This window comes from Triticum aestivum, chromosome 5A, assembly GCF_018294505.1.
Source record: "Triticum aestivum cultivar Chinese Spring chromosome 5A, IWGSC CS RefSeq v2.1, whole genome shotgun sequence".
In the NCBI taxonomy this organism is placed as follows: Eukaryota; Viridiplantae; Streptophyta; class Magnoliopsida; order Poales; family Poaceae; genus Triticum; species Triticum aestivum.
Window position 1 is genome coordinate 565,375,640 of NC_057806.1, and position 22,588 is coordinate 565,398,227.

The 22,588-nt window shown below is 45.5% G+C and overlaps 1 pseudogene; it reads right to left on the bottom strand.

Annotated features, from left to right (window-relative positions):
* Positions 1-1,279: 1,279 nt before the first annotated feature.
* On the bottom strand, positions 1,280-5,621 carry LOC123107715 (benzyl alcohol O-benzoyltransferase-like; annotated as a pseudogene).
* Positions 5,622-22,588: the final 16,967 nt, after the last annotated feature.

Genomic DNA, 22,588 nt, shown 5'->3' on the forward strand with positions numbered 1-22,588 from the left:
ATTGCTTGCAATATATAAATAATGGGCGCGCTGTCATGGACTGACCTACTAGAACATTTGTGCCACCATTGTAACATACAGACTCTTAACTAGTGTACTTAAAAAAAACAAGAGAGGTGCATTCCTATACAATTCGTGCAAGCTTCTTCTGATTTTTTTCTGGAGTTTTCTTTCAAGGGCACAGCGATCCTTTACTCCGCATAGATAAAATACAATTTGCTCGGTTTTAAAACTAGTCCGCACACCATACAAAGCAAGCTACCTAGCTACACCAGGCCAGGAGTATCGCCGAACCAAAATGCCACGCGGGTAAAGCAAACCTCCAGTGTTGAAGAGGGAACACATGTCCATACAAACATGTGTGTGTCTAGAGCTCAGTCGACTGAGACTTAACGGAGTCTCAGCCAAGTGACATCACCGCAATTTTGGTGCTACGATCTGCATGGTTGGATGTTGCAAATGGTGATGAAAAATGTTGCGACGATTCTGCAAGCAACGACAACATATGCTACAACTGTTCTGACTAAAATGCTACAAACGTCACTAGAGGATGTTGTGAGCAGTGAGATGACATGCTACAATCGATGACGGATGACATGCTACAACTAGCAAGACAGATGCTGCAACCGCTAGGAAGAAATGTTGTAAACGATGGCACAAAATGCTCCAAGGTCGACTGGGACTTGGTAAATCTCAGTCGGCTAAGTTTTAGCAAGCCCGTACGAACATACACCATAGGCAGATCTACAGGGATACAGGTAGGGCTTACACTAGCACACATTAAAATATGCCATGCTACCTATCTAAAGATTTTTTTTTCTACAACATTAATGGCAGTAGTCTCTAAATAATTTTCTGTATAACTAAATATCTTGCTCTAAAACTTTCCATAATTATAGAGTTCTCTCCAAATATTCTGCTATACATGGTCATCCTTGATTCCATTAGAGCCTTCTCCTCAAACCTTGCTCATTATCAGATAAAGCTCCAAAGTCGTATAGAAGCTTCCAACGACTTTCTCAATATTTCTCGTACCTTTCAGGTATGCATTGCATATTCTCAACAGACATGATCAAACCAAACAACTGTGACTAAATGGCTGGAGAAAGCATAATAACCATAAAGCCCACACCCGATTGAAAAATTAATGCACATATTATATTGTGAACAGATAAAATGGTGACTAAACGTGGACGTATGTGGGGGATCGAGACTTCAAATACTCCAAGCCAACATTTCGATGGTTAATCAAAACCATGATGGCGGCTAGCGATTTTGCTCAGATTGCAGATCTGACCATCTGAAATGAGTCGCCCAGTGTGGGCTGCGTGAGCTTGCCCATCTCCTCGACGAACTTGTCCATGGTGGGGCCAGGCATGCAAACCGGCACCGTGATGCCCTCCTCGCCCATGTCGTCCCTCACAGCGATGAAGAAGCTGGTGACGCCTGGGATGGCGCCAACCAGGGCCGAGCCGGCAGAATTCGAGGCCCTGTGCCAAACACTAAACCGAGGCCTACTTATAAAAATAAACCTATTGTATATTCAAGTTACCGATAAGTTCTTTATGATGTTGAATTAAATCCTCTAAATTTTTCTAAAAAATCTTATATTTCTTGTTACCAGATTCATATATTTTAGATAGATTTTTCAAGGACATAACTTGGATCTTGAAACACATGACTTCTACACCATCCAACAATTACCAGCAAACTATTTGTAAAAAACTGGGACCGATGACTCATGGACGTCAAGCTTGACCTGGTCAAACTGTCCCTCGTCTCTCCTTCAGTCCATCTCGCTTCATCCAGCATAAGAGGGAAAGTAACAACAAGCGAGATAGCAGCTGTTCTGAAGGATGCAATGATGTTGATTAGTTAATGGCTAGTGCTACGGATCGGCCGGTAGATGCCAACGCGAAATAAACCGCCTCCCGAGGCCTTGGATTAGAAGTATATCGGCCGTCTGATTAGTCGCCCAGTTTTTTATTTGCGTGAGAGCCTGTGCGTTCACACCTAACGTGGCGGCCCTGGCAGTAGTAAGAAACTGTGTTCACACCTTACATCACTGGACGCACAAGTTGTACAGCGGCGCATCTTGTGACTAGCTACTGGTACCTTTTTTTGCCGTACATACGACATCAGCAAACAAAGCACAAACTGTAGCTAGCTGCTTGTGCTCGCGACAAGCTAAATTAGCCTGTTGATCTTTGCAACAATTTCTAATGCTATGTTTTTTTTAAATCCTCTGGATTTTTTTCCAAAAAATATGGTGCATCCTAGGCATTATTAGGTTCCAAAAAATCCTGGCGTGTAGCCAATCGGACGCAATGGTGGTCCCAACACCGCCTTCGCCTCATGCGTACCCCTTCCAACTAGCAGCTTTGTCGAAACACCCCCTCCATACCCCACCAGTTCCGCTTCGCAACAACATCACAACACCTTCGACCGTCGTTGTAACAACATTAGTCCGCGCATGTGCATTAGCCACAACACGTGCAACATGACCTCAGTGGCCACAACATCGACGATGCTCCTGAAGCACCGACACACCGGGTGAAGCTCCCGAAGCACCGACAACACTCCCGTAATGGCTGCAACACCAGAAACGATGTCGACTACTCCAACATTGTGCGACTAGCTTTGCAACATGGTGCTTCTGCTTTGCAACAAAAAAAATAAAAAGGCCGAGAAACTTGCAGTGGAAGTCACTGACCTTGCATCATCGTACACTCGGCTTGCAAACATTGAACACCCCCTATTGCGGACCCAACCGGTCATGCAACGTCGCGCGACTTGTTTTGACGCGTCATACATTTGATCTTTTGAAAAGATCAGCCGGGTCACGACCCGTTGGATCCACAGTAGGATAGTCGTCTGATCCAGACGACAAGGTTTGCAACATGGGTCATGTTGCGCTCGATCACTGATGGGGTTTGCAACATGGGTCATGTTACGCTCGGTCACTAATGAGGTTTGCAGCATGGATCATGTTGTGCTCGAAGGTTTGTAACATGGTTCATGTTGCGCTCAGTCATTGATGAGGTTTGCAAGATGGGTCATGTTGCGCTCGAAGGTTTGCAACATGAGTCATGTGCCGCTCGGTCGCGCATGTTGCGCTCGGAGGTTTGCAACACGGGTCCTTGCGCTTGGAGGTTTTGCATGACGAGTGCTTTGCCACATGATCCATGTTACGCTTGAGGGTTTACAATATGACATGTGTTGCGCTCGAATGTTTTGTAGTCGGACCTTTGCAACACGAGCCATGTTGCCACCACACCATACCCTCTTCAGCCGATTTGCATCTGCAACACCACAAACATTAGCACTGTTGTCGTTTGCCGCCATCACCGTTAGCATAGCCCTCCAATCACAACATTCATGTGCAGCATGTTGCCACATGCGACAAACATCGGCTAGCAGTGTCGCACATCGATCTTGCAGTAGCTCGTTGGTGTTGCCGTGTCGCACGGTTGGCTTTGCAATCGATCTACCTTGTAACCTTCCTATGCAACAAATGTCCATTTGGCCACAGCAAACGCATCAAGAAAAATTCATTCCGAGTGGACTGAAGAAACACGTGCGACAGCATGGTGAGCATCAGCGCGTCATGTGAACGACGGCTAGCAGTGCAAGGCAAAAGTAGCAGCAACGGTGGGCCAATAGACAAGTGCATGAAGCAAATGAATGAAAAAACTAAAAGTAGTACAGTACGTGAAGCATCGGGACTAAATTAGCTACACACGCGCATGATGCAGCTGTGGGAACGCTTGCCCCGGAATCAGCCGGAACCACAGCCACGTGGCAACAGGGCAAGGCGGATGATGCCCGCGCTGTGATCAGCCGGTTTAAAATGAACGTTTTCCTTAGTTAATTTGGTTAAGTGGATTTAGCGCATCGCCGGAATACAGCCATGTGCCTGCACTATTTACCTGCTGGTTGTTGCTGCTAGCGTTGCGGGCGCTGCCGATGCCGGCGGCCGCCGTTCCTCTGTTGCGGTCGTCAGGTTGCATCCGTCGACCAGCTACGGCGTCGTTAGGGTTAGTGCGAATGATGGTATTCTCATAGGCCATGGACTAGCGACATACGCGTGCGACGCTATCAGGGCCTTTCGGCCTGCTGGTTCGACTAGGCCTAGCTGTGCTTCTAATTTGGGGGCCCCTGCCACCTGGAGGCCCTGTGAGGCCCCACCGGCCGCACACCCCTGGGCTCGGGCCTGGCGCCAACTCCGCCCTTCGCAGGCCCGGCATACACCGGCTTGCCCCACCCGAAGTCGAGGTCACGGATTCCGACCTTGGTCACGTCCGACACAAGGTAGGCGGGCGCCACCGCGAAGTGCGGCCGCCCGCGTCGTGCCATGAGCGCCGCCACGGAGCGGATGTACTCCACGTCCACCTCCCGCTTCGCCTTCATCACCAGCTCCACGGCGTAGCTCACAGGGTTGGCGAGCAAGTCGCCGGCGGTGGAGATGGCGACCGGGAAAGCGAAGGCGTTGCCATAGTAGCCGGCGGGGACGATAGTGTTGTTTCTGCCACGGATGTTGATGATGCAGATCATCCTCATCTCCTCGTCGGGGGGCTAGAGCCACCGTGCGGCACCTCCACAGGCACCCGGTGAGGACCTCGAAGTTGGTAGCACCGCGACGGAGAGCCGGCGGGAGGTGGGAACGGATGGCGGAGATCTCCCACCGCCCAATGAAGGAGCGGTGCACCATGAAGTCGAAGGGGACGATGGCGCCGTTCATGTCCATCACCTCGTCGTACTCACGGTGCGCGAAGCGCAGTGGGAGTAGTACATCATCGTCGAGCGGCGGTGCCCGCAGCGGTTCGCGCGCCCACACCGGCCACACCGTCGGCTCCGGCGCACCACGAGCCAACTCCGCAATGGCACCCAGGAGCTGCACTATCCCTGCCCCGTCTGCCATCGTGTGTTGTATCCTCACAGCCATGACGAAGCCTCCGCACGCGAGCCGTGTCACCTAGCTGGTTTTTTTTAAAAGTCTCTGTCGTTATAGAAAAAAGTGTCAGTCCACTTAATACCAACGCGAATGGTGGATGTTCTAGGTTTTTTTTAATCGAATGTATATATGCACATGTCTTTTGTGCTGTTCGCTCATTCCAGTAAGTCTCAACAGATTTTTCAGTCAGATTTAGCGACGAAGAAATATATACTCCTACCTGGAAAAGGAGGAGCGGGGAGTCGAGGATGCCGGAGGAGCCGGGGACGTCGAAGAGGAGCTCCTCGAGGCACGGGAAGGGCGGCCCCAGGGCCGCGTCAAACTGGTCTAGGCGGATGTCGGCGTCAGCCTCGACGAACAGCACGCCCTCGCCGGTGCAGTCGACGGCGAGCTTGCGGCCCTCGAGCTCCCTCAGCCGCCCCGCGCGAACGGGTAGTAGTGCACGAGCGCCCCCGCGATGGCGCCCTGTATCACAAGCGCAGGGTCGTCGTCCCTGCTGTCGTGGCGCTGGAAGAAGTGGATGAGGGGAAGCTGGAAGCGGAGCCCCTCCTGGTCGTCGATGTCGGAGAGCCGCTTCAGCTCCCGTGGTGTCGATCGGGGCCGCCGGTGGCACCAACACCGCCGGCTTCCTCCTCACCGTGAACTGCAACGCTGACAAGCTGGCCATGGCTATGCACTTGTGAGTATGTATGAGGAGGAGGTAAGGTACGAGCTTGGTGGTGTGGCGATATACACTTGTGTGATCGATCGGCTGCTGCTATGTAGGTATATATAGCTAGCTAACGTATTACTCCCTCCGTTCCGAATTACTTGTTGCATGTATAAATGTATTTAAATATATTTTAGTTCTAGATCCATTCATTTCTAAGACGAGTAATTTGAAATAAAGGAAGTACATACCAAACAGCAGCATGCACTCAGAACATAGTCGACTGATGACATCAGCATATGTACAGTCCAGGCCTTTTTGTTTTGGAAAATGTTTATGTGTTGTCTTCGTGATGGGCTAGCCTGGTCTTCTACTGGGCTTTTGTCTTACTTTTTATCCTGTGCACCGTTGTGCAGTTGCCAGATTTGTTTTCTCTTTCTTGTACTTGAGATGTACCACTGCCCGTGTAAGTGTATTTTGCTAGGTAGCTCCAGCCTCGACAAATGATGTAGCCTTGTTGTGTTCAAATTCTTGTATTTTTTTTTGTTCGCCAAAAAAATCCTTGTATATGCTGCTTGTATTTGGGTGTGGCCTGTGAGCTATGGGCATGCTACTTATGGTGATTATATATTGGAGGAAAAAATACAAGTATTTAAACACAAAGAAATGAAAAAGAAATATTTTTGCACATATATAACCATAACGCAGTTATGTGCAACCAGCAGGGTGTGCAAATAATGATACAATAAAATAAGAAAGGACGATAAAAATTAATAAATTACACACATATGGGAACACCACACACTTCTAATCCTTTTTGCACCATTAAGTTGGTGCTTATGTAGTTGCATGCGAGGTGCAACACATGCAATTGCACGCTGAGGCGGACATGCAACTGGATTGCAAGATTTGTAATAAAAAATACACCCTGTGTAGGAAAAAAAACACATAAATAAAAATAAGTAGACAATTGAAGTTGCAATCTCATTGAAGCACATGTAGTTGCATTTGATGGGGGAGCACCACACTTGCAGTTGCGTCCCTAGTGGTTGACATGCAATTGCCCCTCCCTCAATAAAACACCACTGAGATGGAGTCAGGGGCGACACTTACAGTTCTATGCCTAGCCACAAACGTGCAACTAGCCCTCGCGACAAAACACCACATGGTTGACGTCAGGGCCGACACTTTGCAGTTGCATGCCTAGTGGAAGACAAACAACTGCCCCCGTCCCCTTGACTAAACACCACAAAGCTGCAACCGCGTTGAAGAAATGCAGTTGCATGCATAGTGGTGGACATGCAAAATGCCTCTCCTCCATCCGACAAAACACCACTAAGTTTGAACCACGTGGAAGACATGCAGTTGCATTCGAGGTTGACACTTGCAGTTGCGCAACTAGTGACAAACATGCAACTAACCCCTCACGTGACAAAAAAAAGTGCAGAGTTGCGGTCGCGTTGAAGACATGCAATTGCATTTAGGGGGCGATAATTGCAATTGTGTGTTTAGTGGTGGACATGCAATTGCCTCTCTAACAAAACACCACTGAGTTGCAACCACGTGGAAGGCATGCAGTTGCAGCCGAGGGCGACACTTGCAGTTGCGTGTCTAGCGGCGGACATGCAACTGTCCTCCCCCTAATAAAACACCACAGAGTTGCAATCGGGGATAACAAATGCAGCTGCTTGCCTATTAGCAGACATGCAACTATACCCCCCTACAGACACCACTAAGTGGTCACATTGAAGACACACAGTTGTAGTCTGGGACGATACTTGCACTTGCATCCCTAGTGAAAGAATGCAACTGCCCCGTCCCTTTGACTAAACACCACAAAGTTGCAGCCTCATTAAAGAGACGCAGTTGCAGTCGGGGATGATGCTTGCAGTTGCATGCATAGTGGTGGACATGCAATTTCCACTCCTCCGTCCGACAAAACACCACTGAGTTTGAACCGCGTGGAAGACATGTAGTTGCATTTGAGAGCAACACTTGCAGTTGTGCAACAAGTGAAAAACATGCAACTAAACCCTCACTTGATAAAAATAGTAAAGAGTTGCAGCCGCATCGTAGACATTTCAATTGCATTTAGGGGGCGATACTTGCAGTTGCATGTCTAGTGTTGGACATGCAATTGCCTCTCCTCCGCTCGACAAACACCACTGAGTTGCAACCATGTGGAAGACATGCAGATGCAGTCGGGAGTGACACTTGCAGTTGCATGCCTAGTGGCGGACATGCAACTACCCCTTCCTTGATAAAGCACCACAGAGTTGCAGTCGGGGACGGCACTTGCAGTTGTGTGCCTAGTGGTAGACCTGTAACTGCACCCCCAATAAAACACCACTAAGTGGTCGCATTAAAGACACACAATTACAGTCAGAGACAACACTTGCAGTTGTGTGCCTAGCGACAGACATGCAATTGCCCTTCTCCCAACAAAAAACTAATAAATTACAGCCAATTGTGACACTTACAGTTGTGCCTAATAGCGGGAATACAAGAAAAGGTTTTAAAAAGCAAGAAAAAAGAAAATATAAAAAATAATGAAATAATGAAAATATTTAAAAGCAAATAAAAATAAGGAAACTATAAATAAAAAGGAAAAAGGGAAATGCAAAAAATACAAATGCAAAATAAAATCAATGTCATGAGGATGTCAACTTTTTTTTGTTAAAAATCATTTAGAAAAATGTAAAAATGAGACAGGAAAAGCAAATAAAAAGGAACACATAAATAAAAGCCGAAAAAGTCATGCCATCACACATCCTTTCCCCCACATATTTTTAGGGCTAGACACATCCTAAAACAGCCCGTCACCAAAAAAAATTGAAAGCAAACTGATTGGACACGAGAGAGAAACAAAATAAAAAAAGAAACAAGCACGTTACGTGCTTAAAAAATGCGGCCCAAGCCATGACAAAAAAAGACAACGCTCGCACGTGACAAGGCCATGCGAAAAACAAAAGAAAGGAAATGGCCTGGTTCGTGCTTTATACAAGCCGAAACAAAGTCAAAAACACCTAACATGAATCTTGAAGCGAACAAAACATCCAACGACTGACTCGTCGACTGGACCTTACAAAGTCTGATTCAAGTGATTGTTCGACCAGATGGCAAATACTTTCATTTTGAAAAATAAAATTTATTGTTTAATAAAATTTTAAAAAAGGTGAAAATAAAAATAGGAAAAATTTATAATAATAATAATAATAATAAAGAAAACAATAAAAATAAAATAAAAGAACCAGAAACAAAAATAGAAAAAAGGAAAATAAAAATGTAGAAAGAGGGCAGAACACGAAGGCCACACAAGAAATGTTCAACTTCACACATGGCCATCTCTTCTCTCACTGTAAAAGGCTGCAACACAACATTTTTATATTGGTAAAATTCCGACAAACAAAGAAAAAGGGGCCCTTCACCTGACCTGGCAGCAGCCCATCACAGAAAAAGCCTGCTCCAACACAGAAAAACAAACAAAGAGCAGCCTATTACACGGCATGCCCTGTAATGCGCTAATCTTATAATGCAATAAATAATCAAAAGGTTCAGGATTCGACTGAAGTCTCAGTCGACTGAGATTTGGCGTCACCGCTTGAAATAACTCTACTACAACTAGTGTTGGAAATATGCCCTAGAGGCAATAATAAATTAGTTATTATTATATTATATTTCATTGTTCATGATAATCGTTTATTATCCATGCTAGAATTGTATTGATAGGAAACTCAGATACATGTGTGGATACATAGACAACACCATGTCCCTAGTAAGCCTCTAGGTGACTAGCTCGTTGATCAATAGATGGTTACAGTTTCCTGACCATGGACATTGGATGTCGTTGATAACGGGATCACATCATTAGGAGAATGATGTGATGGACAAGACCCAATCCTAAGCCTAGCACAAAGATCGTGTAGTTCGTATGCTAAAGCTTTTCTAATGTCAAGTATCATTTCCTTAGACCATGAGATTGCGCAACTCCCGGATACCGTAGGAGTGCTTTGGGTGTGCCAAACGTCACAAGTAACTGTGTGGCTATAAAGGTATACTACGGGTATCTCCGAAAGTGTCTGTTGGGTTGGCACGAATCGAGACTGGGATTTGTCACTCCGTGTAACGGAGAGGTATCTCTGGGCCCACTCGGTAGGACGTCATCATAATATGCACAATGTGACCAAGGAGTTGATCACGGGATGATGTGTTACAGAATGAGTAAAGAGACTTGCCGGTAACGAGATTGAACAAGGTATCGGGATACCGACGATCGAATCTTGGGCAAGTATCGTACCGCTAGACAAAGGGAATTATATACGGGATTGATTGAATCCTTGACATCGTGGTTCATCCGATGAGATCATCGTGGAACATGTAGGAGCCAACATGGGTATCCAGATCCTGCTGTTGGTTATTGACCGGAGAGTTGTCTCGGCCATGTCTGCATGACTCCCGAACCCGTAGGGTCTACACACTTAAGGTTCGGTGACGCTAGGGTTATAGGGAAAGTATGTACGCGGTTACCGAATGTTGTTCGGAGTCCCGGATGAGATCCCGGACGTCACGAGGAGTTCCGGAATGGTCCGAAGGTAAAGATTGATATATAGGAAGTATGGTTTTGGCCACGGAAAGTGTTCCGGGCATCACCGGTAGTGTACCGGGACCACCGGAGGGGTCCGGGGGTCCACCAGTGGGGCCACCAGCCCCGGAGGCCTACATGGGCCAATAGTGGGAAGGGACCAGCCCCTAGGTGGGCTGGGGCGCCTCCCACCAAGGCCCAAGGCGCAAGGGAGAGTGGGAGGGGGCAAACCTTAGGTCCAGATGGGCCTTAAGGCCCACCCTAGGTGTGCCCCCTCTCTCTCCCCCTTGGCCGCAACCCTAGATGGGTTTTGGGGCTGCCGCCACCCCTAGGGAGGGAACCCTAGATGGGGGCGCAGCCCCTCCCCTTCCCCTATATATACTTGAGGTATTGGGGGCTACAACATACATGAAGTTCTTCTCTGTTGGCGCAGCCCTACCTCTCTCCCTCCTCGTCTCTCGTAGCGCTTGGCGAAGCCCTACTGGAGTTCCGCGCTCCTCCACCACCACCACGCTGTTGTGCTGCTGCTGGACGGAGTCTTCCCCAACCTCTCCTTCTCCCCTTGCTGGATCAAGGCGTAGGAGACGTCACTGGGCTGCACGTGTGTTGAACGCGGAGGCGCCGTGGTTCGGCGCTTAGATCGGAATCAACCGCGATCTGAATCTCTATGAGTATGACTCCTTCATCCGCGTTCTTGCAATGCTTCCGCTTAGCGATCTACAAGGGTATGTAGATGCACTCCCCTTCCCCTCGTTGCTAGATTACTCCATAGATTGATCTTGGTGATGCGTAGAAAATTTTAAATTTCTGCTACAATCCCCAACAACTAGTCAGATGGAGACATCTGCATCAAGTAGTTAAAAGGTGTTTTTGAAAAAAGTAAACATATTTTTAAAGATCTATGAGAATGGACTTTTAGAGCTTGCTCCCCAGGTCATCGCCATGGTGGATCCGGCTGGATGACATGAGTGCTGGCGGTAGCCAGTGATTAATCTCGACGAGAGGGCGGTCAATTCTGTAGGACGGATCGATGCGCGAAATGGCACATACAAAGACATGATGGAGCTCCCGGCCGATAAAGATGGTGGATGGCGGCGTTGTAGACCCGATGACAAGGACACATTTTCTCCTCGTGAAAACCCATGTTATAGTCGATAACGGCTGAGAGCATTTTTAACACCCGCACTATATAAGCATCACGCTGGAAACTTTGTGTTGTTTTTTACGCGCGCAGTTGCTCCGGGCGCTCTAGTGGAGGCGCAAAAATCGCACGCGAGGCGAAATGGCATCCCACTTTGTTTATTTGCTGTGCCCGCTCTCGCGCGCTGCACAATCGAGCGCCCGCGCCGGAACTTCCACTTACCCCAATCCAGGTGCGGGCACCGCCGCCCGCACCATCCATTTGTTCCTGCAACCATTCCGGCGCTTCCCCAACCTATTCTCGCGCCACAGGTACCAATCTGAGGTTTGCAGATAAAGATTGGATACAAGAGATGAACTAGGGTTTGAGATGAGATGGTGTTGGTGAAGATGTTGATGGAGATTGCCCCCTCCTGACGTGAGGATCGACGGTGATGATTTCCCCCTCCCGGAGGGATGTTTCCCGGCAGAATAGCTCCGTCGGAGCCCTAGATTGGTTCCGCCAAGGTTTCGCCTCGTGGTGGCGGAGTTTCGTCCCGAAAGCTTGCGTATTATTTTTTTTTGGGACGAAAGACTTCATATAGCAAAAGATGGGCACCGGAGGCTTGCCAGGGGGCCCACAAGGCAGGGGCGCACCCAGGGGGTAGGGCGGGCCCCCACCCTCGTGGCCAGGGTGTGGGCCCCCTGTGCTTGATTCTTTCGCCAGTAATTTTTATATATTTCAAAACGTGCCTTCGTGAAGTTTCAGGACTTTTGGAGTTATGCAGAATAGGTCTCTAATATTTGCTCCTCTTCTAGCCCAGAATTCCAGCTGCCGTCATTCTCCCTCTTCGTTTAAACCTTGTAGAATAAGAGAGAATAGGCATAAGTACTGTGACATAATGTGTAATAACAACCCATAATGCAATAAATATCGATATAAAAGCATGATGGAAAATGGACGTATCAATGATCTAAGTTAGCTCTAATATGCTAAATTATCTCTAATATGCTTAGTTACCTAAGTTTTCTCAATAATGACATACACTTAGCTTACTTATGTAAAAAATGGCATAATTAGCTTACTTAGGTTTGAAATGGCATAACAACCTTGGTAACCTCATATATGTCATATAGTTAGCTTATTTTCCTCGAAAATGACATAATAAGCCTAATTAGCTCCAAAATGATTAATTTTACCTAAGTTAGCTCCGAAATGACCTAATTTAGCTCTAAAATGCCAAATTAGCTCTAATATGCTTAGTTACCTAGGTTAGCTCAATAAAGACCTATACTTAGCTTACTTATGTCAAAAATGGCACAATATGCTTAGTTAACTCAAAAATGGCATAATTAGCTAGGTTAGCTCCAAAATGACCCATTTTACCTAGGTTAGCTCCAATATGATCCATTTTACCTAGGTTAGCTCCAAAATGACCCATTTTACCTAGGTTAGCTCCAATATGATCCATTTTACCTAGGTTAGCTTCAAAATGACCAAGTTTACATAGGTTAGCTCCAATATGATCCATTTTAGCTAGGTTAGCTCCAAAATGATCCATTTTACCTACGTTAGCTCAAAAATGGCATAATTACTTATGTTAGCACAAGAATGACCTATACTTACCTTTTTCCTGCAAATTGACATAATAAGCTTAGTTAGCTCAAAAATGGCATAATTACCTATGTAAGCTCTAAAATGACACAAATAAGGAATAAGAAGAAGAAAAACAAGGAAGAGGAGAAAAAGAAAGAATAGAAGAAGAAAGAGAAGAAAAAGAAAGAATAAAAGAAGAAGAATGAGAAGGAAAAGGGTAAAAACCTTCTTCTTCTTCTCCTTCTCCAAAATGACCTAAGTTAGCTCTGATATGCTTAGTTACCTAGGTTAGCTTAATAATGACCTATACTAAGCTACTTTATATCAAAAATGGCATAATATGCTTAGTTCACTCAAAAATGGCATAATTAGCTAGGTTAGCTCGATTTTACCTAAGTATGCTTACTTCTTCATTTTCTTCTTCTTCTTCTTCTTCTTTTAATCTTCTTCTTCTAACTTTCTTATTTCCCATTTTACATATTTCATTCACTTGACGAAAGCTTGCATTGATGGAGTGCTTCTTATCCCTTTCTCTGTTTCTTTTGTATTGTTGAACTATGCATGTATCGTTGGATGAAACTATTGTAATATATATGGTTGGATGCCTCTATGTTGAACTTGCTATGTATGATGGAACTATGCATGAAACTTGGTATGGTTGATGGCACTATGCATGTATGATGAAGTTATGTGTTGGATATCTTATATGTTTGCTCTATAATTGCGCTGGATATAAGAAAAAACGGAAAAGAGGCAATGCAGCCTCTTTGCCGTGTGCATTGACGGCAAAGGGTTCTTTGCCGTCCGCCATCGAGGGCAAAGAGGCCACGTGGCAGCAACATGTGCAACCTGGGAGCTGGCCATTTGGTTACTTTGCCATCCGCCAGCGGACGACAAAGGGGAGGGAATGTTTGCCGTCCGCTGGCAGACGGCAAAGGCTGCCGTTAGCCACCTAACATGGCTAATGCATATTAGTTGCCATCCATTTTCTTTGCCATCCGCTACTGACAACAAAGATTCTTTGCCGTCCCCTTTGATGAAGTAGTCGGCAAAGAACCTCTTTACCGTAGCCCTCTTTGCCGGACAGCTTTGCCGTCGGTGGCGGACAACAAAGTGCTTTGCCGTCCGCTTTTGGTGCCTTTGCATTCGATGGCGGACGGGAAAGTGCTTTGCCGTCGGTGGCAGACGGCAAATAAGATGATTCTTGTAGTGATATGATCCAACTATAGTAACAAAGCTCGCGGTACATCAAGATCGTGCCAAATCAAGAACACGAGAGAGAGACATCAAACACATAGCTACTGGTACATACCCTCAACCCCGAGGGAGAACTACTCCCTCCTCGTCATGGAGACTGCCGGGATAATGAAGATGGGCTCTGATGATGGTTTCCCCCTCCGGCAGGGTGCCAGAACGGGCTCCTGATTGGGTTTTCGTGGCTATAGAGGCTTGCGACAGCGGAACTTTCGATCTAGGGTTCTTTTTAGAGGTTTGGGTATTTATAAGAATTTTTGGCGTCGGTCTCACGTCAAGAGGGTGCCCAAGGGGCCCATAAGCCAGGGCACGCCCTAGGGGGGTGGGCGCACCCCCTAGGCTTGTGGCGTCCTCGATCACTTCCTGGCCCAGCTCCGGTGCTTCGAGGGTCTCTTTTGGTCCATAAAAGATCACTATAAATTTTCAGCCCATTCTGAGAACTTTTATTTCTGCACAAAAAATGACACCACAGTAGTTCTGCTGAAAATAGCGTCAGTCCGGGTTAGTTCTAATCAAATCTTACCAAAACAATATAAAATTGTTGCCAACATGGCATGAATACTTCATACATTATAGATACATTGGAGACGTATCACGGTCAGATAGCCCTGGAAGATGCCTCCATCCAGACGGGCCTTGTTACGAACATATCCCTTCACAGTTCCAGTCTGAGGTCTTTAACCTCATCGACAATATAAACTAGCAGATGAACCATAACATCAAAGAATGAGGGTGGGAAATATATCTCAAGCTCACATAGTACTGAAATGATCTCTTCTTGTAGTTTTGTGAGATCCTCGTCGAAGAAATTGCACAAGTCAAGAATTGCGTTGCGGATGTGATCGTCCATTATCCCTCTTAGAGCTACCGGAAGTAATTGTGTCATTATCACATGACAGTCATGGGACTTCATGGAGCTAAACCTTTGTTTTTTAGTCAAGATATCTGCATATTAGCCCCGAGTAACCAGAAGGAACTTGGATGTCGTCGAGGAATTTGAAAACTTGAACAAGCTCATCCTCATCGAGAGTGAAGCAAGAAGGGGGCAATAATCATGTTTGGTTTTGGACACAGTTTTGGCCTTGTATGTCTCCTTGGTTTTGGACTTTTTTTGCCCTTGCGTATCTCCTGGGTTTTAAGGCATGCGGGTTGAAGCCCTTCCCTAAAATAGATTTCTTTCAAGTCTTGTCCCACCCTTGGACTATCTTTACTCTTTTCTAGCATGTCAAATAGTGTGCCAAGCAAACTCTCACACACATTTCTTGAAATATGCATCATATCAAGAGAATGTGGCGTAATGAGTAGTTCCCAATACATCAAGCCACAAGAAACAAGCATCCTTTTCCATACTCTTAGCAGTATGTTCTCCTTGATGTTCTTTCTCTTTTTTACGGCCTTAGGGAACTCTTTCCAATGCTTTAACAACTCATGGATTTCTGCTCCAGACCTCTTATGTGGTGGCCATCGGGTCTCATCTGTGTAGTCAAACAGATTTCTACGAGTTCTCCACTTGTTATCTTTGCCAAGCCACCTTTGATGGCTCATGAACACGGTTTTCTGACTGCCCTTGTTCGATAGCCGGTGAAAAGTTGTATCATCCATACATTTAACACATATGCAGTGTCCATGACACGCTTGTTCGGAGATATATCCATAACCCAAATAGTCTTGAATGGTCTTGAGAAATGCTGCTCCCATGTGAAAATAATTTTCTGTGCTCGCAACCCAGATTTTTCCCCTTCACTCCCGCATATATGTCTATATCCTCTATCGGTAGCTAAAGATATGTGTTGATATAGTTGCCCGGTTGGACCGACCCTTGAATTAGCATAACCATGTGTATGTATTTTTTCATGCAGAGCTAGGGCGGGAGGTCTTACATTGATGGCAGCTGGAACTACGTCGGTATTACCCCGGAGAGGGAGGGATGATGCAGCATAGCAGCGATAGGTATTTCCCTCAGTTATGAAACCAAGGTTATCGAACCAGTAGGAGAACCAAGCAACACAATGTAAACAAACCCTGCACACAAATAACAACATCTCGCAACCCGATGTGTTAAAGGGGTTGTCAATCCCTTTCGGGTAACGGCGCCAAAAATTGGTGCTCGACGGTAAAAAAGTTGTAATAGATTGGATAAATAGATCGTAAATAAAATAAGGTGCAGCAAGTATTGTTTGTATAATATAAAAATAAAAGCAAGGAAAAAGTAGATCACAAAGGCAAATATATGAGAAATAAGACCCGGGGGCGGTAGGTTTCACTAGTGGCTTCTTTCAAGAAAAATAGCAAATGGTGGGTGAACAAATTACTGTTGAGCAATTGATAGAACTTTAAATAATTATGACAATATCCAGGCAATGATCATTACATAGGCATCACGTCCAAGATTAGTAGACTGACTCCTGCCTGCATCTACTACTATTACTCCACACATCGACCGCTATCCAGCATGCATCTAGTGTATTAAGTTCATGGAAAAACGGAGTAATGCAATAAGAACGACGACATGATGTAGATGATACGTCTCCAACGTATCTATAATTTTTGATTGCTCCATGCTATATTATATTCTGTTTTGGATGATTAATGGGCTTTATTTTACACTTTTATATTATTTTTGGGACTAACCTATTAACTGGAGGCCCAACCCAATTTGTTGTTTTTTTGCCTATTTTAGTGTTTCGCAGAAAAAGAATATCAAACGGAGTCCAAATGGAATGAAACCTTCGGGAAAGTGATTTTTGGAACAAACATGATCCAGGGAACTTGGAGTGGACGTCAAGCAACCAACGAGGCGTCCATGAGGCAGGGGGCGCGCCCACCCCCCTGGGCACGCCCTCCACCCTCGTGGGCCCCTCGTTGCTCCATCGACCTACTTCTTCCTCCTATATATACCTACGTACCCCAAAAACATCCAGGAGCACCACGAAAACCTAATTCCACCGCCGCAACCTTCTGTACCCATGAGATCCCATCTTGGGGCCTTTTTCCGCGCTCTGCCGGAGGGGGGAATTGATCACGGAGGGCTTCTACATCAACACCATAGCCCCTCCGATGATGTGTGAGTAGTTTACTTCAGACCTTCGGGTCCATAGTTATTAGCTAGATGGCTTCTTCTCTCTCTTTGGATCTCAATACAAAGTTCTCATCGATTATCTTGGAGATCTATTCGATGTAATCTTATTTTGCGGTGTGTTTGTTGAGATCCAATGAATTGTGGGTTTATGATCCAGATTATCTATGAACAATATTTGAATCTTCTCTGAATTCTTTTATGTATGATTGGTTATCTTTGCAAGTCTCTTCGAATTATCAATTTGGTTTGGCCTACTAGATTGAACTTTCTTGCAATGGGAGAAGTGCTTAGCTTTGGGTTCAATCTTGCGGTGCTCAATCCCAGTGATAGTAGGGGAAATGACACATATTGTATTGTTGCCATCGAGGATAAAAAGATGGGGTTTATATCATATTGCATGAGTTTATCCCTCTACATCATGTCATCTTGCTTAAAGCATTACTCTGTTCTTTTGAACTTAATACTCTAGATGCATGCTGAATAGCGATCGATGTGTCGAGTAATAGTAGTAGATGCAGAATCGTTTCGGTCTACTTGTTACGCACGTGATGCCTATATACATGATCATGCCTAGATATTCTCATAACTATTCTCAGTTCTATCAATTGCTCGACAGTAATTTGTTTAACCACCGTAATACTTATGCTATCTTGAGAGAAGCCACTAGTGAAACCTATGGCCCCCGGGTCTATTCTCCATCATATAAGTTTCCAATCTATTTTCTTTTGCAATCTTTACTTTCAATATATACCATGAAAATATCAAAAATATTTATCTTATCATTATTATCTCTATCAGATCTCACTCTTGCAAGTGGCCAAGAAGGGATTGACAACCCCTTCATCGCGTTGGTTGCGAGGTTCTTATTTTTTTCTGTAGGTACGAGGGGACTCATGCGTGGTCTCCTACTGGATTGATACCTTGGTTCTCAAAAACTAAGGGAAATACTTATGCTGCTTTGCTGCATCACCCTTTCCTCTTCAAGGGAAAACCAACGCATGCTCAAGAGGTAGCAAGAAGGATTTCTGGCGCCGTTGCCGGGGAGATCTACGCCAAGTCAAGACAAACCAAGTACCCATCACAACTCTTATCCTCCGCATTACATTATTTGCCATTTGCCTTTCGTTTTCCTCTCCCCCACTTCACCCTTGCCGTTTTATTTGCCCTCTTTTTCGTTTGCCTTTTTTGTTGTTATGGCTAGTCCTTTAACCGCTCCGTTGTCTCCCGAGAATGAAGAGGAAAGGGTGATGCAGCAAAGCAGCGTAAGTATTTCCCTCAGTTTTTGAGAACCAAGGTATCAGTCCAGTAGGAGACTACACGCAAGTCACCTTGTACCTACACAAACAAATAAGAACCTCACAACCAACGCGATTAAGCAGTTGTCAATCGGTCACTTTACGAGTGTGAGATCTGATAGAAACAATAATAATAAGATAAGTATTTTTTGTATTTTATGAAAGTAAAGGTTGCAAAATAAAATAGATTGGAAACTTATATGATGGAGAGTAGACCCGGGGCCATATGTTTCACTAGTGACTTCTCTCAAGATAACATAAGTATTACGGTGGGTGAACGAATTACTGTCGAGCAATTGATAGAAAAGTGCATAATTATGAGAGTATCTAGGCATGATCATGTATATAGGCATCACGTCCGTGACAATTAGACCGACTCCTACCTGCATCTACTACTATTACTCCACACATTGACTGACTCCTGCCTGCATCTAGAGTATTAAGTTCATGAGAACAAAGTAACGCATTAGGTAAGATGACATGATGTAGAGGGATAAACTCAAGCAGTATGATATAACCCCCATCTTGTTATCTTGTTATCCTCGATGGCAACAATACAATACGTATCGTTTCCCTTTCTGTCACTGGGATCGAGCACCGCATGATTGAACCCAAAGCTAAGCACTTCTCCCATTGCAAGAAAGATCAATCTAGTGGGCCAAACCAAACTGATAATTCGAAGAGATTTGCAAAGATAACCAATCATACATAAAAGAATTCAGAGAAGATTCAAATATTGTTCATAGATAATCTTGATCATAAACCCATAATTCATCGGATCTCGACAAACACACCGCAAAAAGAGTTACATCGAATAGATCTCCAAGAAGATCGAGGAGAACTTTGTATTGAGATCCAAAGAGAGAGAAGAAGCCATCTAGCTAATAACTATGGACCCGAAGGTCTGTGGTAAACTACTCACACATCATCGGAGAGGCTATGGTGTTGATGTACAAGCCCTCCGTGATCGATGCCCCCTCCGGCGAAGCTCCGAAGCAGGCCCCAAGATGGGATCTCTCGGGTACAGAAGGTCGCGGCGGTGGAAATATGTTTTCGTGGTACTCCTCGATGTTTTCAGGGTACGTAGGTATATATAGGAGGAAGAAGTAGGTCGGTGGAGCCACGAGGGGCCCACGAGGGTGGAGGGCGCGCCCATGGGGGTAGGTGCACCCCCTGCCTCGTAGCCTCCTCGTTGGTTGTTTGACGTCCACTCCAAGCCCGCTGGATCACGTTTGTTCCAAAAATCACGCTCCCGAAGGTTTCATTCCGTTTGGACTCTGTTTGGTATTCCTTTTCTGCGAAACACTAAAATGGGCAAAAACAACAACAATTTGGACTCGGCCTCGGGTTAATAGGTTAGTCCCAAAAATAATATAAAAGTGTACAATAAAGCCCATTAAACATCAAAAACAGAATATATAATAGCATGGAACAATCAAAAATTATAGATACGTTGGAGACGTATCAAGCATCCCCAAGCTTAATTCCTACTCGTCCTCGAGTAGGTAAATGATAAAAACAGAATTTTTGATGTGGAATGCTTCCTAACATATTTCTCAATGTAATTTTCTTTATTATGGCATGAATGTAGAGATCCGAAAGATTCAATATAAAAGTTTAATATTGACATAAAAATAATAATACTTCAAGCATACTAACAAAGCAATCATGTCTTCTCAAAATAACATGGCCAAGAAAGTTATCCCTACAAAATCATATAGTCTGGATATGCTCTATCTTCATCACACAAAATATTAAATCATGCAGAACCCCAATGACAAGCCAAGCAATTGTTTCATACTTTTGATGTTCTCAAACTTTTTTAACTTTCACGCAATACATGAGCGTCAGCCATGGACATAGCACTATAGGTGGAACAGAATGGTGGTTGTGGAGAAGACAAAAAGGAGAAGATAGTCTCACATCAACTAGGCGTATCAACGGGCTATGGAGATGCCCATCAATAGATATCAATGTGAGTGAGTAGGGATTGCCATGCAACAGATGCACTAGAGCTATAAGTGTATGAAAGCTCAACAAAAGAAACTAGGTGGGTGTGCATCCAACTTCCTTGCTCACAAGACCTAGGGCAATTTGAGGAAGCCCATCATTGGAATATACAAGCCAAGTTCTATAATGTAAAATTCCTACTAGTTTATGAAAATAACAACATAGGAGACTCTCTATCATCAAGATCATGGTGCTACTTTGAAGCACAAGCGTGGTAAAAGGATAGTAGCATTGCCCCTTCTCTCTTTTTCTCTCATTTTTTTTATTTGGGCCTTTCTCTTTTTTATGGCCTCTTTTTTCTTTTCTTTTTTCTTTTTCGTCCGGAGTCTCATCCCTGTTGGAAATATGCCCTAGAGGCAATAATAAATTGGTTATTATTATATTTCCTTGTTCATGATAATCGTTTATTATCCATGCTAGAATTGTATTGATAGGAAACTCAGATACATGTGTGGATACATAGACAACACCATGTCCCTAGTAAGCCTCTAGTTGACTAGCTCGTTGATCAATAGATGGTTACGGTTTCCTGACCATGGACATTGGATGTCGTTGATAACGGGATCACATCATTAGGAGAATGATGTGATGGACAAGACCCAATCCTAAGCCTAGCACAAGATCGTGTAGTTCGTTTGCTAAAGCTTTTCTAATGTCAAGTATCATTTCCTTAGACCATGAGATTGTGCAACTCCCGGATACCGTAGGAGTGCTTTGGGTGTGCCAAACGTCACAACGTAACTGGGTGGCTATAAAGGTACACTACAGGTATCTCCGACAGTGTCTGTTGGGTTGGCACGAATCGAGACTGGGATTTGTCACTCCGCGTAAACGGAGAGGTATCTCTGGGCCCACTCGGTAGGACATCATCATAATGTGCACAATGTGACCAAGGAGTTGATCATGGGATGATGTGTTACGGAACGAGTAAAGAGACTTGCCGGTAACGAGATTGAACAAGGTATCGGGATACCGACGATCGAATCTCGGGCAAGTACAATACCGCTGGACAAAGGGAATTGTATACGGGATTGATTGAATCCTCGACATCGTCGTTCATCCAATGAGATCATCGTGGAACATGTGGGAGCCAACATGGGTATCCAGATCCCGCTGTTGGTTATTGGCCGGAGAGTTGTCTCGGTCATGTCTGCATGGTTCCCGAACCCGTAGGGTCTACACACTTAAGGTTCGGTGATGCTAGAGTTGTTATGGGAAATAGTATGTGGTTACCGAAGGTTGTTCGGAGTCCCGATGAGATTCCGGACATGACGAGGTGCTCCGGAGGTGAAGATCGGTATATTGGACGAAGGGTATTGGAGTCCGGAAGTGTTCCGGGGGTATCAGGCTATGGCCAGCATGACCGAAAGGTGTTTCGGGAGCCCCGGCAAGTGTGGGAGGGCCTCATGGGCCAAAGGGGAAGGGGCAAACCAGCCCACTAAGGGATGGTGCGCCCCCACACCCTTTCCCACGTTACTTGGGGGGTTGGGGCGCCTCCACCTGGCTTGGGAGGCAGGCCTCCACCTGCTTGGCTTGGGGGGCAAGTCTCCCTAGGATTTTCCCTAGGGAGATCCAATCTGCCTAGCCGCCGCCCCCTAGGGGAAACCCTAGGGCGCCTCCCCCTCTCCCCTTGCCCCTATATATAGTGGAGGGGTGGGAGGGCAGCCATGACCTCTTCCCTGGCGCAGCCCTCCCTCCTCCAACTCTTCCTCCTCCTCCGTAGAGCTTGGCGAAGCCTTGCAGGAATACCACAAGCTCCACCACCACGCCGTCGTGATGCTGGAGTTCTCCCTCAACTTCTCCTCTCCCCTTGCTATATCAAGAAGGAGGAGATGTCCCCGGGCTGTACATGTGTTGAACGCGGAGGCGCCGTCCGTTCGGTGCTAGATCGGAATCAACCGCGATCTGAATCACTGCGAGTACGACTCCTTCATCCGCGTTCTTGCAACGCTTCCGCTTAGCGATCTACAAGGGTATGTAGATGCACTCCCTTTCCCCTCGTTGCTAGATTACTCCATAGATTGATCTTGGTGATGCGTAGAAAATTTT